Source organism: Astyanax mexicanus, chromosome 22 (genome assembly GCF_023375975.1).
Source record: "Astyanax mexicanus isolate ESR-SI-001 chromosome 22, AstMex3_surface, whole genome shotgun sequence".
Classification (NCBI taxonomy): domain Eukaryota; kingdom Metazoa; phylum Chordata; class Actinopteri; order Characiformes; family Acestrorhamphidae; genus Astyanax; species Astyanax mexicanus.
Genome location: NC_064429.1, coordinates 33,944,024 through 33,958,914, shown reverse-complemented (window position 1 = coordinate 33,958,914; position 14,891 = coordinate 33,944,024). Strand labels below are relative to the sequence as shown.

Below are 14,891 nucleotides of genomic sequence, written 5' to 3'. Positions count from 1 at the left end.
TCATATAAACATGTTCAGAACACTAAATAAATATATTGGTATGTATGGGTATGTGTATTAATGAGTATGTGTATGAATTTCTATGGGAATAGGTGTTTTTGGGTATAGATAGATATGGGTATAGATGTATACAGATCAAAATGAGTATGGGTGGGTATAGATCAGTACAAATGGGTATGGTATGTTGACTATAAGTATGGATGGGTATATTGAGTTTGGGTATAGAAGGGTATGAATGGGTATGGGTGTATGGAAAGAGATGGTATGGGTATAGATAGGTATGGGTATAGATTGGTATGGATATTTATAGATGCATATGGCAAGAGAAAGTATGTGTATGGTTAGGTATGGATATAGATTGGTATGGATAGGTATAGATAAGTATGGAAAGGCATGGAATGGGTTAGGATTAGTATGGAATTGTATGGTATGAATATTTATGTTTAAGTATGATTATACATAGATAAGGGTATAGATCACAATGAGTATGGGTGGTTATAGATGAGTATGTGTATAGTTTGACATCAAGTATGGATGCATGGGTATGCATGGGTATGTTGACTATGGGTATAGAAGGGTATTAATGGGTATGGACAGGTATGTTGAGTTTGGATATAGAAGGGTATTAATGGGTATGGATGGGTATGTTGAGTTTGGGTATAGAAGGTGTAAATAGTATGTAATGGTATAATACGTTGAGTATAGGTCTTGATGGGTATAGCATATTGAGTATAGGTATTGATGGGTATAATATATTGAGTATGGGTGTTAATGGGTATAGTATATTGAGTAAAGGTATTGATGGGTATAGTATATTGAGTATAGGTATTGATGGGTATAGTATATTGAGTATAGGTATTGATGGGTGTAGTATATTGAGTATAGGTATTGATGGGTATAGTATATTGAGTATAGGTGTTGATGGGTATAGTATATTGACTATAGGTATTGATGGGAATAGTATATTGAGTATAGGTATTGATGGGTATAGTATATTGAGTATAGGTATTGATGGGTATAGTATATTGAGTATAGGTATTGATGGGTGTAGTATACTGAGTATAGGTATTGATGGGTGTAGTATATTGAGTACAGGTGTTGATGGGTATAGTATATTGACTATAGGTATTGATGGGTGTAGTATATTGAGTATAGGTATTGATGGGTATAGTATATTGAGTATAGGTGTTGATGGGTGTAGTATATTGAGTATAGGTATTGATGGGTATAGTATATTGAGTATAGGTGTTGATGGGTGTAGTATATTGACTATAGGTATTGATGGGTATAGTATATTGAGTATAGGTGTTGATGGGTATAGTATATTGAGTATAGGTATTGATGGGTATAGTATATTGAGTATAGGTATTGATGGGTATAGTATATTGACTATAGGTATTGATGGGAATAGTATATTGAGTATAGGTATTGATGGGTATAGTATATTGAGTATAGGTGTTGATGGGTGTAGTATATTGAGTATAGGTGTTGATGGGTGTAGTATATTGAGTATAGGTGTTGATGGGTATAGTATATTGAGTATAGGTGTTGATGGGTGTAGTATATTGAGTATAGGTGTTGATGGGTATAGTATATTGACTATAGGTATTGATGGGAATAGTATATTGAGTATAGGTATTGATGGGAATAGTATATTGAGTATAGGTATTGATGGGTATAGTATATTGTGTATAGGTATGGATGATCATGTTATGAGCCAAAAATGGGTATGGGTAAAAATTATACGCTAAAGATAGATATGGGTATAGATTGTTCTGAACAGGTATAGATAAGTAAAAAAGGGATGGTATGGGTATAGATAGGTATGGGTATAGATTGTTATGGATAGGCATAGATACTTATGCAAAGAGATGGTATGGGTATAGATAGGTATAGACAAGTATGGCAAGGGATGGTATTGTAGATATGGATGAAAACATTTTTTTTTCTTTTACAAAATAAACTAAAGAAAGCAAAGCAAACTCAACCTTTTTATAGATGATTGTGGAGAGTTACTATCTCTCTCTCTCTCTCTCTCTCTCTCACTCTCTCTCTTTTCTCCCTTGCTGGTCTTTGTCTGACGGTTGATAGATTAGCCTTATTCATTACTCTACAGATACTACAGCACATTAACACACACCCCGGCTCGCTCGGCCTTATCCCACCGCCGCTCTCTCTCCACTGAGTTTAATAACGACCAAATAATGGGCTTTAGCCATTGATCTGTCACAGTTATGATGATGGATGTGGATGCGGTAAATTTTAGCTTTCAGAGAACGTCCGAGAGCGAACGAGTCTCACCACGGAGCCGCGATACAACCTCACCACTGCAGAACCACGCGGTTATAACAGCTATTATAATATTAATAAAATAATAATACAATTAAATCAAAATAAATACCCTGTTAGTGAACAAAACCACATTAATAAGAGCCAAAAGTACAAGGAAGGTTATTTCTGATAAAGTGGCCACTTTCAAAGGGTAGCTACAAGATAGTATAGTAATAGTAGGTGTTTCCAATAAAGTGGCCACTTTCAAAATGTAGCTACAAGAAAGTATAGTTATAGTAGGTGTTTCTAAAAAAGTGGCCACTTACAGAATGTAGCCACAAGATAGTATAGTATAGTAAGTGTTTCCAATAAAGTGGCCACTTGCAGAATGTAGCTAAAAGATTGTATAGTATAGTAGGTGTTTCCGATAAAGTGGCCAATTACAGAATGTAGCTACAAGATAGTATAGGAATAGTAGGTGTTTCCAATAAAGTGGCCACTTACAAAATGTCTCTACAAGATAGTATAGTAGGTGTTTCTGATAAAGTGGCCACTTACAAAATGTCTCTACAAGATAGTATAGTAGGTGTTTCTAATAAAGTGGCCACTAACTGTAGCTACAAGGTAGTAGTAGTAGGTGTTTCTGATAAAGTGGCCACTTACAAAGTGTAGCTACAAGATAGTATAGTAGGTGTTTCTGATAAAGTGGCCACTTACAAAGTGTAGCTACAAGATAGTATAGTATAGTTTGTGTTTCCGATAAAGTGGCCAATTACAGAATGTAGCTACAAGATTGTATAGTATAGTTTGTGTTTCCGATAAAGTGGCCAGTTACAGAATGTCTCTACAAGATAGTATAGTAGGTGTTTCTAATAAAGTGGCCACTAACTGTAGCTACAAGGTAGTAGTAGCAGGTGTTTCTGATAAAGTGGCCACTTACAAAGTGTAGCTACAAGATAATATAGTAGGTGTTTCTAATAAAGTGGCCACTTACAGAGAGTAGTTACAAGATAGTGTAGTAGGTGTTTCTAATAAAGTGGCCACTAAGTGTAGCTACAAGGTAGTAGTAGTAGGTGTTTCTGATAAAGTGGCCACTTACAAAGTGTAGCTACAAGATAATATAGTAGGTGTTTCTAATAAAGTGGCCACTTACAGAGAGTAGTTACAAGATAGTGTAGTAGGTGTTTCTAATAAAGTGGCCACTAAGTGTAGCTACAAGGTAGTAGTAGCAGGTGTTTCTGATAAAGTGGCCACTTACAGAGAGTAGTTACAAGATAGTGTAGTAGGTGTTTCTAATAAAGTGGCCACTAAGTGTAGCTACAAGGTGTAGTAGTAGGTGTTTCTGATAAAGTGGCCACTTACAAAGTGTAGCTACAAGATAATATAGTAGGTGTTTCTAATAAAGTGGCCACTTACAGAGAGTAGTTACAAGATAGTGTAGTAGGTGTTTCTAATAAAGTGGCCACTAAGTGTAGCTACAAGGTGTAGTAGTAGGTGTTTCTGATAAAGTGGCCACTTACAAAGTGTAGCTACAAGATAATATAGTAGGTGTTTCTAATAAAGTGGCCACTAAGTGTAGCTACAAGGTAGTAGTAGGTGTTTCTGATAAAGTGGCCACTTACAAAGTGTAGCTACAAGATAATATAGTAGGTGTTTCTAATAAAGTGGCCACTAAATGTAGCTACAAGGTAGTAGTAGTAGGTGTTTCTGATAAAGTGGCCACTTACAAAATGTCTCTACAAGATAGTATAGTAGGTGTTTCCAATAAAGTGGCCACCAAGTGTAGCTACAAGGTAGTAGTAGTAGGTGTTTCTGATAAAGTGGCCACTTACAGAGAGTAGTTACAAGATAGTGTAGTAGGTGTTTCTAATAAAGTGGCCACTAAGTGTAGCTACAAGGTGTAGTAGTAGGTGTTTCTAATAAAGTTTCTAATGGCCACAAAGTGTAGCTAAAGGGTGGAAGTCGGAGTAGGAGGCATTTCTGATAAAGTGGCCATTTAGAGTAGCTACAAGATAGTATGGTAAGTGTTTCCAATAATTTGGCCACGCTGAGTATGTGTACAAGGGAGTGGTAGGTGTTTCCGAGAAAGTGTTCCCTGAAGTTTTGCGGGTGTTTGGTGTCTCGGTTGATGTGTTTTCGGATCATTTCTGTCTGGATTTGATGGAAATGAGAGCATTTTCTTACAGAACTGAATTCCCATCATGCAATTTCCTTTCACTATTCACTCACACAGAGCAGTCAACACACACACACACACACACACACACTCCAGCCGTGCTCATCTCATTACAGAAACGACTTGCTTTCATTCCTCTCGCAGCGTTCTGGTGAAATTGTGAAAAATCAGAAACGCAGCGTCTGCTGCTCGGGGTGGGTGATCTCTCCGGCAGCGATATTTTATTTTTATTTTTATTTATTTATTTCTGTTTGTGTGTAGAATCGGAGTGAATGAGGTTGGAAATAGAAACACTTCGGGCTCCTACTGACGAAGAAAACAATGTTTTCCGTGTTTTTTCGACGTCAAAGTCACTTTTCTGCACTTTTAAAGAGCGTGTATAATGAAAAAGTGGATTTACGTAGACTTAAATTAATGTGGTATATAAAGAATACATTAAAAGACATGCTTTAAAGCTTTTACTGCATGGGAAAGCAGCTCTGCAACAATATCTTCTAAAAAGTCCAATGTAGATCAATTTCTGTAGAATTATTGACATGTATTCAGTCTCTAGAGTTTATAACGTTTTGGGGTTTAGGGGATTTATAGCCCTTCTGGTGAGAATGGGTAATTGCCAGGAGCATGCAGAAGAATCATTTTAAACTGGGAGGGTGTGATGCGGTCTCCTTTCAAAGCGCATGAATCCAAATCCAGGTTATGTTCAGTCAGAGAGAGAGAAAGAGAGAGAGAGAGAGAGAGTTTACTCCTTCGTTTCATTGGTTTTACTATGGATGAACGAGCTACTGAGCTCTAAGGTTCCCCTTCTGAGGTCTCCAATGCTCCACCAGCCGCTCGTGTTCAGTAAAACTGAGCCGGATGTTCTTTTAGAGGTTGTACGTGTGACGTAAGTACGTATAGACGCGTGACGTGTCCAGAAGAAGAACTCCCACGAAAAGCGACACCCCAGTTTTTAAAATTTAGATATGTTTAAAAACAAAATATATTATTAATGTATTAATGGTAAATATTTAATGTTTAAGATCATTTATATTGCTCTGATATGAGTTATGGCAGTGTTACATATGGACTAAATAAGATGATGATATGTTTTGACAATGTAAAGTTCAAGATGTGTTACTGGTGTTACTTTTCACACACACACACACACACAGACACACACACACAGACTCACAGAGTGTAAATAATCAGCGTAAATAAAGCCTCTGCGCTCTGATGGTTGTTGTGTCTAAAGTAACGAGGTTAACGAGGTTAACAAGCTCAGTCTGGGTTCATTTCCCTTCACTTCCTGCACTCTCGCTCTTTCTCTCTCTCTTTCTTTTCCTCTCTCTCTCTTTCTTTTCCTCTCTCTCTCTCTCTCTCTCTCTCTCTCTCTCTCTTTCTCTAAGCGAGTGCTGCAGGCTTTCACGCCGTGTTCCTCCTTTAATGTGAGGAATTTTCAGGAGAAAGGAAAGAAGCCTCAGAAGGAGTGTGTGCTCACACACACACGGCAGCCAGGGAGGATTATGGGAGTTTTGGGAGTTGGGGAATTAGGGGAATTGAGAGATTCACTGCCCCTCCCCTTACAGACACACTTGTAGCCAATGTGGTGGGTGGAGAAATGCAAATGAGATGGGTGGGAACATGCAAATCCTAGACAGAATGTCTCAAATGAGGTGGATGGACAGGTGTTAACACTGTAAATATGTTGGGTGGTAAAACCTGATCAAGATGAAAGGAAAGAGGTGCAAGAAAAACTTAAATAAGGTGGATGGAGACGCCTAAACATGGTGGGCAGAGAAGTGTCAAAGAGGTGGGCAGAGAGGTGTAAATGAGGTGGGTGGAATGGTGTAAACGAGGTGGGTGGAGAGGGGTGAAAGAGGTGGTTGGAAAAGCTTAAACAAGGTGGGTGGAGAGGTGTAAATGAAGTGGGTGGAGAGGGGTAAATGAGGTGGGTGGAGAGGTGTAAATGAGGTGGGTGAAGAGGGGTAAATGGGGTGGGTGGGGAGGTATAAAACAGGTGGGTGGAGAGGTTAAATAGGTGGGTGAAGAGGGGTAAATGAAGTGGGTGGAGATGTTAAATGAGGTGGGTGGAGAGGGGTAAACAAGGTGGGTGGAGAGGGGTAAACAAGGTGGGTGGAGAGGTGTAAATGAGGTGGGTGGAAAAGTCTAAACAAGGTGCGGGGGAGGTTTAAATGAGGTGGGTGGAGAGGGGTAAACCAGGTGGGCGTAGAAGTGTAAACAAGGTTGATGGAGAAGTATAAATGAGGTGGGTGGAGAGGGGTAAATGAGGTGGGTGGAGAGGTTAAATGAGGTGGGTGAAGAGGGGTAAAGGAGGTGGGTGGAGAAGAGTTAATGAGGTGGGTGGAGAGGGGTAAATGAGGTGGGTGGAGAGGGGTAAATGAGGTGCCACCCACCTCATATGAGGTGAGTGGAGAGGGGTATATGAGGTGAGTGGAGAGGGGTATATGAGGTGAGTGGAGAGGGGTAAATGAGGTGGGAATGAGGTGTACAATCAATACTGTACCAAATACTTTATTAACAAAAGTATAGTACTAGTACTGTAGTAACTGATGCATTGCACACTTTCAATTCACTGTCTATCTCTCTCTCTCTCTCTCTCTCTCTCTCTCTCTCTCTCTCTCTCTCTCTCTCTCTCTCTCTCCCTCTCTCCATCTCTCTCTCTACGTTTCTCTCTCTCTCAGTCTCTCTCTCTCTCTCTCCATCTCTCTCAGTCTCTCTCTCTGTCTCTCTCTCTCTCTCCGTCTCTCTCTCTCTCTCTCTCTCTCTCTCTGTCTCTATCCCTCTCTCCGTCTCTGTCTCTGTCTCTCTCTCTCTCTCTATCTCCGTCTCTCTCTCTTCATTAGCCACTCTGAAATATTCATTTGGGCGGGTGATGAGAGTCATTAGCGGTAGTTAAGAGGTGTGATGGATCTGAGTGGAAAAAACTCAAACCCCCACAATCCCCCGGGAACAAACTTGAGCCCCCACAATCCCCCGTGAGCCACTCGGTCTGAAAATGGATCTCCATTTAGAGCTTTTACTCTTTTTTTTCTCTCTGACTATAGAAAATATAGACACTTTTATATCCTCTGTGAGATATGAGTGTGTGTGTGTGAGTGTGAGTGTGTGTGTGTGTGTGATAGAGAGTGGGAATATGTTTTTTTATTGCATGTACTGTAAGTGTGGGTTTATAAATTTATTCAGAAGGAAGATAAAAGTTTGTCGGAACAATAAACGATTATAAATTTAGAGGAATAGGTAATATGTATTGATCTGCACATACAGAAGTAGTGTGTAACACATATGTCACAATGCAACATGCCAATTTTACTACTGAGTGATTTTATCAGAGAATCAGTATTTTAATATTTCTATTATTATTGTTCTCTGATTTTCTATTGTTTTTCTTACGGTTTATTCATAAGCTTGTAAAACAAATAGGGCCTTATCTTCCACAAGGTGCATCTTAATGCTCATTGCTATCTTACATCCTGCCAGGAATCTATTTTTACATATTCTCTCTGTGTTGTTTTGCTTGTCGTATTTTGACAATGGAAAACACAGGTGCTCCACTGACTGAATACAACCTAGACAGACGCCAACAGAGACCAGACGTTGTCAACACAAGTGTGTCCCCAGTGCACACATTGTACTGTATTTACAGCAGGTCAGTTTCCTGCTGAGAAGCGTTGGACACATCTAGGTAGCTGTGCCATTAAAATAGCAATCCGCCAAAGTCAGAGCTCACCTGGCTCTTAAAGGGAATGTGAGGCAAGTGACTTTAAAGATACACTTGTGTAGTGATATACAGCTCTGGAAAAAGTTAGGAAACTATATCAGTTTCTCTGATTTTGCTATTTATAGGTATATTTGTGAGTAATAATATTTGGTGGAATAACCCTGGTGGTTTTTAATCACAGTTTTCATGCATCTTGGCATCGTGTTCTCCTCCACCAGTCTTACACACTGCTTTTGGATAACTTTATGCTGCTTTACTCCTGGTGCAAAAATTAAAGCAGTTCAGTTTGGTGGTTTGATGGCTTGTGATCATCCATCTTCCTCTTGATTATATTCCAGAGGTTTTCAATTTGGTAAAATTAAAGAAACTCAATGTTTAAGTGTGTGTGTGTGTGTGTGTGTGTGTGTGTGTGTGTGTGTGTGTGTGTGTGTGTGTGACTGTAGTCTGCTGCTCTTGCATGGAATTGGTCTGATCTTCCATCGAATGCCGAGGATAATCTGATCTTTCCACTCCTCCTCCTGCCGTAGATACGCGAGTGTGTGTATGTGCGTGTGTGTGAGTGAGTGTGTGTGTGTGTGTGTGTGTGTGTGTGTGATTATGTTAAACTGTGGGAGTGATGTGGGGTCAGGATCTGCTGCTCTAAAAAAGCCTCTTTTATTTCTCGCCTCGTCTCGTTCTGATCTCCCAGCACTTAACACCCAACTGCTTAACACGAGGCCAGAACCTTCCACGAGGAAATGTCAGTCTTAAACACACACACACACACACACTCTTGCGCAGATGGGTATCTTAGCTCTGGTTAAATACACTTTATTACACTTTAAACCGAGAGGTATGAGAATCACTGGTAAGAAACCCACACATTTCAGTATTTTCATTGTTAAATGTGACGATTAGCACCTTGTTATCAGAGTTCTATGGCTGAAATTCTTCATAACAAGCACAAAAAAGATTGCTAGCTTGCTGGCTAACTTTCCCGTTCCACCTTAAATCGTGCAACAAACAGCAGGGGCTGCAGCATTTAAGGCGGAACAAATAAAAAATACAATAAAATAAAATCTAATCAAAGCTAATTTTAGCTTCCCATCACAGAGGAATTAAAGAATAGACAATAATAATTAATTTCTCCCTGCTTTCTGAAGACATACAATCAAATACTCCCTAAAGTTAGCTAGTTAATCAGCAGCAGCAGCAGCAGTAAGGTTACTGAACTTTATTAAACGCTCCTGATTACGTATCGGGTGTTTGAGGGTTTTCCAGTTCTTAGAGTGGAGGATTTCACCCCTTATCATAATAACTCTGTTCCAAGAGGAAGGGACACTCAAAAAGAAGGGTTAGGGGTAAGTGATTGGACCAAGGGGTGAAATGGGATTGGGCCTTCTAAAGCTACATTGAGTCATCAGGAGCGCTAAAGTTCAGTAACCGAGCTGCTTCTGCTGGTTAACTAGTCATATTCACGCCATATTTTATTGTATGTCTTCAGAAAGGTGGGAATTGGTGCAGAAATGAATTATTATTATTGCCCAGATCTTATTTTGGAGAGCTGAAATTAGCTTTGATTAGCTTTTATTTTATTTTATTTTTACCATTCCACCTTAAATGCCACAGCCCATGCCATCTTTTGCACCATTTAAGGAGGAACGGGAAAGTTATTTAGCTAACAAGTTACTGAAACAAACTACTTGCCATCTTTTTTTGTGCTTTTTATGAAGAATTCAGCAATAAAACATTAAAACTACACATTAAACTATGGTAAAATAGTGCTAATTATAACTTTTAATGAAGAAAATTCTTAATTTGTCTTACATTTCCAGTAGATTTGTTGTAGGTATAAAACATCTAATCTGGGGAGGGAACTAAGATTAATGGAGAGCTAGCTAACATTAGCAGAGAGTTAGCTAACAAACTAACTTTAGCAGCAAGCTAGCTAACATACCAACTTTAGCAGTGAGCTAGCTCACATACCAACTTAAGCGGTGAGCAAGCTAACATACTAACTTTAGTAGCGAGCTAGCTAACAAACTAACTTTAGCGGTCAGATAGATAACCCCCTAACTTTAGCAGTGAGCTAGCTAACATACTAACTTTAGCTAGCTTAAACGAGCTAGCTAACATTACCAGTGATAAAACTAAGGTTAGCGGAGAGCTAGTTAACATTAGCGGCGAGTTAGATAACATACTAACATTAGCAGCAAGCTAAGTAACTTTAGCAGCAAGCTAGCTAACATACTAACGTTTAGCTAGCTTAAACAAGCTAGCTAACATTACCAGGGATAAAACTAAGGTAAGCAGAAAGCTAGCTAACATTAACGGCGAGTTAACTAACAGTACTAACATTACCCGAGAAAGAGCTAAAAAAATTATAATTACATTTTTGCATCCTAAATTATATTTATTGAAGTCTTAAAAAACATTAAATTTGGCTTTTAAAATGGTGCAAGAAGCCTGATTTGCAGGCTCCTCCCTTATTGTGATGTCCCAAACAGAAGCCTGCATAGAACTACCCTGGCCCCACCCCTCAACCCCCACCAGAGCTCCACGCACTTGATCTTCTAGTTGAAGATCGGCCATTTCAGACTCCTGGTTAAGAACCTCAGACAGTACACAGCAGGATTAGCCAGCAGACTTCGTCTGAGGGAGGGATCTGTACCTACTGTCTACAGCAAGTCAGCTCACAGACGAGGGATACATAGGTAATTTCAAATACTGAGTTTTGTGCTTTATCATGTTTAAAATGTAGTAATCGCTCAGTGTAAACATGGGGCGTGTCCAGCAACAGCTTATTTGCATAAAAGTGACAGAGACCTTAAACGGCTCGTTTTAAAAGAAAAACTGGTAATAATAGAGCTGGTGAGATCTATTTATCTTTATGTGAGAGTGATTTTGTGTAGTTTAAGCTTTTGATTTTTACTTTTAATCTTATTTTAGAATGATGTCATAACATCCTTGGATGCTGATTGGCTGAGGAGCTTTTTTATGGTCCCTCTTCTGTAGCCCTTAGTCACTCATTCACTTCTAAATCACTTCAACTGATAAAAGAGGCAAAAGTTTGTATTGTGTGTGTGTGTGTTTTTTTGTGTGTGTGTATGTGTGTATTTGTGTGTATGTGTGTGTGTGTTTGAGCACTGCTAGTGGATCGTTCTGAGTGAGAGGATCAGAGCCTGAGTGTTTGTACTGCCCACATGGGAGAGGGTCAAAACAGAGAGTGTGTGTGTGTTTGTGTGTTTAGATGTGTGTGTGTGTGTGTGTGTGTGTGTGTAGGGATTACTAGGCTTTACACAGATCAGACAGAGGCTCTTAAAAACATCCGCATAGCCTTGACTCTTGTGTGTAGTTTCTCTCTCTCTCTCTCTCTTACACACACACACACACACACACACACACACACACACACACACACACACACACACGCACACATAGTGCTTTAGTGGTGCTGATGGCTTGCCTATTGTTTTTTAGCTCTTTAGCTGCACTCCCACACACACGCCTCACTCCTAGTCTGATCCTGACTGCTAAAGAGACTGTGTGTGTGTGTGTGTGTGTGTGTGTGTGGGGGTCTTGTAGCATTACTAGTTTTTAGGCTTTGCTTTCTTCATTTATGTGGCCCAGAGAGAGAAAGAGAGAGAGAAAGAGAGAGAGAGAGTTATTCTCTGTAAGAATCACTGACGTATGGCTGGGGCATCACAATCATAACAAAAGAACAAGAATTTACCTCAGATTTTTAACCTTTTATGTATAAATTTGTTATCTAGGTATGAAAGAAGTTTCAGAGCCAAGTTTTATCTGTGGTTTGTCTCTTAGCTTAATGTGTTTGAGAGCATCAGTTAAAGTAAAGTAGTGAAGAGGTAGAGTTACAGGTATACAGTGAATAGCTCTATTTGAGTAATATTCTAATACAGATTATGAGAAGCAAGAACTACTTAACTAAATAAAGAAAAAAAAAAGTATCCTCAAGTGCAGTCATTGCAAAGATCATCTAAACCTTATTATGATGAAACTGGCGCTCATCAGAGCAAGAGTTCCCTCTATATTGTGCAAGATAAATAATTAATAAATAGTTAATCAGAGTTACCAGCCTCAGAAACTACAAGTTAACAGCTCCCAGAAAAGAGCACCTTATACAGTATTTTGGTTTGTTTAACACTTTTAAAGGCGTTTTCACACCAGCACTATTTGAAATGGTAAAAAATGACTTTGGATCATTTGTGCCCTTAGTGGGGTTCGATTGAGCAGGTGTGAAAACAGTAATCGCAACTCTGAGAACGTGATCCGGTCTCGATCCGACCCAGCTAACAAATATGCTCCTTTTATTTGAGTTTATCTGCTGATAAGGTGCAGTTTAATCTGAAATATTAGCCAGATAACGCTAATTACCACAGCTATAAACAAACACTGTCTCCGCTGCTCCATGCTGTTTACATGTGGGGTCTGTGCTGTGTTCACTGCTTGCAGTCGCGCCACTCTGTTTACTACATGTACATCTGCGCTGCACAGTTTATTGGTGCACATTTTGGTGCGTTTAGGTTTTTTATGCCTGTGTGAAACCAAACCAAACAGAGGGAGAAACGCTCCAAATAAACAAACTCCTCAACTGATCTGGACCATAGAAACTATAACACAACTACAGGTGTAAAAAAAAAAAAAAAACTTTCTACATGATTCATTATGTGTTCCCTCGTAATAAAAATAAAAAATAAAACCATTAAATGAGAATGTGTTTCCAAACTTTTGACTGGTACTGTAACTGAAAAACATGTGTGAGAGAGAAAGAGAGAGAGAGAGAGAGTGCAGTGATAATGAAAACAGAATAATAGAAAGAAACTAGAAACTAAAGAGACTAAAGAGAGAAAGAGAGAGAGAGAGAGAAAGAGAGAGCAGTAATGATGAAAACAGAATGATAGAAAGACTATAGACAGAATCTAGAGACCATAGAAAGAGAGAGAGAGATCAGTAATAATGAAAACAGAATGATAGAAAGACTATAGACAGAAACTAAAGAGACTAAAGAAAGAGAGAGAGAGAGAGAGAGAGAGAGAGAGAAAGAGAGAGCAGTGATGATGAAAACAGAATAATAGAAAGAAACTAGAAACTAAAGAGACTAAAGAGAGAAAGAGAGAGAGAGAGAAAGAGAGAGCAGTAATAATGAAAACAGAATGATAGAAAGACTATAGACAGAATCTAGAGACTATAGAAAGAGAGAGAGAGAGCAGTAATAATGAAAACAGAATGATAGAGAGAAAGACTATAGACAGAAACTAAAGAGACTAAAGAAAGAGAGAGAGAGAGAGAGAGAGAGAGAGAGAGAGAGAGAGAGAGAGAGAGAGAGAGAGAGAAAGGGCGAGAGAGGTTAATATGAGCTGTGTTTTGTGACGGTTATTAAATGCGTGATTATGATAAAGGCTCCCAGGTCAGGATTGTTTATGAAACCTGTTTAAAAACAGAAATTGACCGAAATTCAGATTAAACGTTAATTATGAATGTGGGATGAAAACAGTGCTATTATAAAATGATAAAACTATAATAAAGCTCAGCCCACACTGCAGCACTGTAATTACATAAAACACACCCGGGATACAGTGGAGTACACCATCAGAGGAAACACTGAAAATATAAAAGCTCAGAAAACACAAACCAACAGAGGAGAACAGAACTCAGCATGCAGTTACAGCATATCAGTCCCAGACAGATGCAGGTATATAGTATGAATGAATAAATGAATGAATGAATAAATGAATAAAGTTACACTAATATAGCTTTACAATCACGTTTTTACACACAACCATTTATACTCAGCACTCATCTACACACTGGTGAGAAGCAGCAGCCAATATCGCACGGCGTACTCTTAACCCGAAACCACTGAACTACAGCACTACAGCATTTTACCCAGGACAGAATGCCAAAAAATGATGAGTTTCTTTGATTTTACCAAATTGAAAACCTCTGGAATATAATCAAGAGGAAGATGGATGATCACAAGCCATCAAACCACCAAACTGAACTGCTTGAATTTTTGCACCAGGAGTAAAGCAGCATAAAGTTATCCAAAAGCAGTGTGTAAGACTGGTGGAGGAGGAGAACATGATGCCAAGATGCATGAAAACGGTGATTAAAATGTTCTGAACTCTTAAATCTTTATGATTATGAACTTGTTTTCTTTGCATTATTTGAGGTCTGAAAGCTCTGCCTCTTTTTGTTATGAGTCATTTCTCATTTTCTGCAAATAAATGCTCTAAATGAGAATATTTTTATTTGGAATTTGGGAGAAATGTTGTCTGTAGTTTATAGAATAAAACAACAATGTTCATTTTACTCAAATATAAACATATAAATAACAAAATCAGAGAAACTGATTCGGAAATTGAAGTGGTCTCTTAATTTCTAGATGTCCAGAACTGTATATATAAAGCATATTGCTTAAAAATACATTTTATGAAAATACAGAGTATAGTATATTAAATTGGAAATGTACTTTCACTATTCTTTACCTAATTTGAGCATACTTTTACTGCTCTTAAGTTCACTTCCGTTTCACAAGGGCAGGTTGTATTATTTTTCCCTGCATTACGACTAAAACAGAATTAAAGGAGGAACAGTATCTATTTCATATCTCTAATGCCTTTCCACAGCGATCCTCAGAGGGGGTCTTCTCCCTGTTCCCTCTTACTCATCTCTACAACCCTGTAGAACATCCTGTACTCACGTAGAGGGTGAGGTAATCCGGGA

The 14,891-nt window shown here is 38.7% G+C and overlaps 1 protein-coding gene across 1 annotated transcript in view; it reads left to right on the top strand.

Moving 5' to 3' along the window:
- si:dkey-215k6.1 (transmembrane protein 132C) overlaps positions 1-14,891 on the top strand; it is a 320,457-nt gene that overhangs the window by 112,739 nt on the left and 192,827 nt on the right. The gene's annotated exons all lie outside the window — the stretch shown is intronic.